Raw genomic sequence first — 4,703 nt, forward strand, 5'->3', positions numbered from 1 at the left:
GTGGGAGTTGATGTAGCGTGACACTGCCAATTCAGGGGTGGTGTCTCCTCATTGATATAATTGGCTGTACAGGAGGCATCACTGCTTATGGGGAGTAGGCACTTAATCCAAGGATTATTGATAATTTTGCAGATAGGAAAACTTTGCTCTTCCTCTGGTTCCAACAAAACAACTTAAAAAAACAATGCCTACTCTTTCAGAACCACCCTACTTCTCTGATTCAGTAGTTCCTGGGGATGATGACAGGACTGAAAAACGCCCCCAAGGTGAATAATGCATATATTTTGACACATGTCTATCTGGTGTTATTTACTGCAGAGAACAGAAAGCCTGTGAAATAGGATGAGAAATGCATGAAGCTATTAGAGAAATGGAAATGGAGAAACCTACAAGAAGACTAGCATAGAAATCTGATAAATCATTTGTATGTGGCCTTTATTGCAGATTGCAATTTTCCAAAGGATGGCATCATTTTAAACTACTTCAGCCCTGCCTTGCCTGTTTCAATGGTCTCCAGAAGAAACTGGGATTCTGCACCTCCAGACTGAGAAGAAAGGAAGGACATTAAAGATTCTGGAGCTGGTGTTGTGGCGCAGCAAGCTAGGCCGCAGCCTGCAATGCCGGCACTCCATATCAGAGCACTGGATGGTGACCCAGCAATCTGCTTCCAATCCAGCTCCCTGCTAATGTGAGTGGGAAAGCAGCGGATGATGGCCCAAGTGCTCTGCCAACCAAAAGGGAGACCTGGAGGGAGTTCCAGGTTCCTGGCTCTGGCCTGGCTCAGCCCTGACATTTGCAGCCACCTGGGGAGGCAAACAGACAGAAAATCTCTCTCCCTCTCTCTCTGTCATTCTGCCTTTCAAATAAATGAATCTTTTAAAAAAAAGTTAAAAAGTCTTTCATAGTCTCTCTATCCCTCTGGGGAGATAAAGTAGACAGTAACAACAATAAAGGTTTTATATGTACTTAAAGTTTTATATACAATAATATACTTAATGCAATACATATATAAAATAAAATGTACATTAACATACATTTAATATGTATAAAATATACTATGAATCTAGCAAATATTACATTTATGTTTTACATGGTATTTAATTGGATTACTATTTATATAGATTTATGTTATTATACTTTACACATGTATTAATTCATTTCATCCTCTGAGGTAGGAGACCACTAATCTCTCCATTTTATGGATGAGGAAAACTGAGGCACAATGGCTTAAGTCACAGTTAGTAGGTATCAGTGCTAGTGTTTTTAGAGGCTGCCTTCCACAGCTCCTTCTTAACTAAGCAGATGGATCCATCCACTGATGCTAAGGCAAGCTGCTCCTGCCATCCAGAGGGTCTGCCCCAGCTTCCAGGACTCTAGGACAGGTGTGGGCTTCTGGGAGTGACCAACTCTCAGTCCACAGAGACAACATCCAGTTGAGAAGTTGAAGCCAACTGGGCAAGGCAATCAAGGTGGAAGTCCACAGCAGCTAAGATACTAGACCAGGGGCCTGAACTGTGGCATAGTAGACTTAGCACCTACCTGTGGCACTGGCATCCCATACGGACACCAGTTCGAGTCCCAGCTGTTCCACTTCCGATCCAGCTCCCTGCTGATGGCCTGCGAAGGCAGTGGAAGATGGCCCAAGTGCTTGGGCCCCTGCACCTGCATGAGAAACCTGGGAGAAGTTTCTGGCTCTTGGCTACGGATTGGCCCAGCTCTGGCTATTACAGCCATTTGGGGAGTGGACTAGCAGATGGAAGATCTCTCTCTGTCCCCCTCTCTGCCTATAATTATGCCTCTCAAGTAAATAAATAAATCTTTAAAAAAAGACTGGGGCTGGTGCTGTGGCGTAGTGGGTAAAGCCACTGCCTATAGTGCCAGCATCCCATACCAGCGCCAGTTTGAGACCCAGCTGTTCCACTTCCAATCCAGCTCTCTGCTATGGCCTGGGAAAGCAGCAGAATGGCCCAAGTCCTTGGGCCCCTGCACCTGTGTGGGAGACCCAGAAGAAGCTCCTGCCTCCTGGCTCCTGGCTTTGGATCAGCACAGCTTGGGCCATTGCAGCCAGTTGAGGAGTGAACCAGTGGATGGAAGACCTCTCTCTCTCGCTTGCTCTCTCTCTCTCTCTCTGCCTCTCCTTCTCTCTCTGTGTAACTCTTTCAAATAAAAAAAAAAAAAATTAAAAAAAAAAAAAGATACTAGATCAAGGCCAAAGGGTTCTTAGAGTGATTTCCTTAAGTTGCCCACGTTCCTTCCCCTTCGGTATCTTGTTTAGGGCTCCTGAATTCCAGAAGTGGATGTGATGTAAGTTATTTGAAGCAACTACGCTAACCTGAACAGCAGAAACTGGGCCACCAGGATGCCCTGGGAACTCACTACTCCAATTTCCTCCATTTCCCTTCCACTGTACTCCCTGCCCCCCTCCTTGGCGGCTTCAAGAGAAGGAGCTTCCAGACCCGTGGGCATCGTGCTGGAGTCCTTTCACTTCATGGCATCAAAGCTGCTGCCAGTTCCCGAGTTCCAGAGGTGAGCCGAGCTGAGTCACAACCAGGAAGACGCAGGGCAGATGCCAGCAGTGAAGGGCCACATGCTGAGTACACACTGTGTGCCGGACACTGTGCTGCCCACGTGGCATCCCGCTCCACTCACGCTCCGACACAGGTTCCATCCTTAGCCTCCTTTCATGGATGAGCGAACTGAGAGCCACAGAGATGACCTACCCCAGGGGTGTATAGCTGAGAAGTCATGGAACCAGGTCAAACCCAGCCAGTGAGGCTCTGGGTTTCAGAGTCTTGGTTTCCACTTCCAACTGTCACGCCAGTCCTCCTTCGTTAATCAGACATTACTGGTAACACCTCACATTTTTGTGGTGGAAGGGTACTCAGGTCTCAGAGGAAGTTCCAGTATACTTGAATGCAAGGAAAATAAGCTTTCCTAATAAAATTTATTTGCAGTAGTTCCACCTCTAAGGAGGAAATATTGCACAAGTTATGGTTGAATTCAGCATGCGCTCAGCAGGTTGTGTGTGTTTTCATTTGATATGAATCTGCTCGCTTTTTCCCAACCATCATGCTTCTTGGTTTGCAGGACACTGGGTGGTAACTGATCTTAAAGTGGAGCAGGCCTTGCTTCTCTGTAAACAGTGGTTTACACCAAAATCCCCTACATCTGATCTTTCTCATCTTCTCAAAAATCTCAGTTAATACAATTACTTATGCTTTGAAATATTCAGAACTGCTTTTCCTGTGCCTGGAAAATAAACTGCCAAAACTTTCCATTCACCCCACAGGAAGCACTTTTTGGTTTGCTTTTAGTTTATCATACATTTTTCATTCCATGACTTAAGAGGGTTTGATTTATGTGTGCAGATGCCTGGGGTGAGGGTGGGAAATGGAAAGTTTGGTACATTAAAAGTGGATGTTTATTATTTCTTGCTTTGTGGGCAACCAGTTTTGAGGCCCCAGGCTCACTTTTCTGAAGCTCTGCAAATGAATCCTTCTTTTGCTTTGCTCAAAACCTACTGAAAGCAACATTTGTGTGGGCAGAGCTCATACAGGAGGTCACTGAGTCTAAACAACAGGGTTCAAAAGCACCCCAAACATGCCTATGCTTCACCTAAACTTGGTTTGCCATTCTAGATGGACAGGCACCCAAAAGGAAGTATCTTCCCTTAACCAAAATTGTTGCTCCTTCTCCATCGTCTGTGGGGTGGAGTGGCAGCTCCAACCACCAAAGCATGTAGCCAGCCCTCGACTACCTTCCACTGATTTCACCAATAAGCCCTAATTATTCCACTTCCCAACTGTGTCCCAGGTATTTTTGGTTCCTATCCTCTCAGGGTCACTACCTTAGCTGAAGCCTCCAGCATCTGCCTCGTAGTCGTTCTGCTCTCATTCTTGTCCTGTTTCAGTCTGTCGCCCCACTACAACCAGAGTAGTCCTTGTAAAACATAAATCAAATTCTTCTCTGCCCCATTGAGCACCTCCTACTGGCTTCCTGTTGGCCATAAATAAGGCCCAAATCTTCCCAGTTCCTTTACGAAGGGCAGCTCCCTTCCCAATCCAGCCCCATCTCTCGCCATATTTGCTCTTTCTTCCTCCTACACTGAAAGCATTAATCACAAACTCTTCTTCCCACTTCCAGAAGCTTTCTTACTGTGCACAATTTCCCTCCTGACCCATGTTTCCTTCTCCTGTAGAAATCCTACCATTCTTCAGGTCCTTGCTTATATACCCAACAATTCAGTGAAGACGGCATCCCCAACCCATCTCACACATCATCAACCACTTCCATAACCACTGACATTCGGTGGCTTTTCTGCACCCTGCAATGTCCCTCTGTATCCTCAATCCTTTTTTTTAAAGATTTGTTTATTTATTAGAAAGACAGAGTTACAGAGAGAGGTAGAACCAGAGAGAGAAAAAGAGAGGTCTTCCTTCGACTGGTTCACTCCCCAGATGACCACAATGGCCAGAGCTGCACCTATCTGAAGCCAGAAGCCAGGAGCTTCTTCCAGGTCTCTCATGTGGGTGCAGGGACCCAAGCACTGGGCCATCTTCTACTGCTTTCCCAGGCCATAGCAGAGAGCTGGATTGGAAGTGGAGAAGATGGGACTCGAACCGGTGCCCATATGGGATGCTGGTGCTGCAGGCCAGGGCTTTAACCCACTGTGCCATAGTGCTGGCCCCATATCCCCAGTCCAA

Source organism: Oryctolagus cuniculus, chromosome 3 (genome assembly GCF_964237555.1).
Source record: "Oryctolagus cuniculus chromosome 3, mOryCun1.1, whole genome shotgun sequence".
Classification (NCBI taxonomy): domain Eukaryota; kingdom Metazoa; phylum Chordata; class Mammalia; order Lagomorpha; family Leporidae; genus Oryctolagus; species Oryctolagus cuniculus.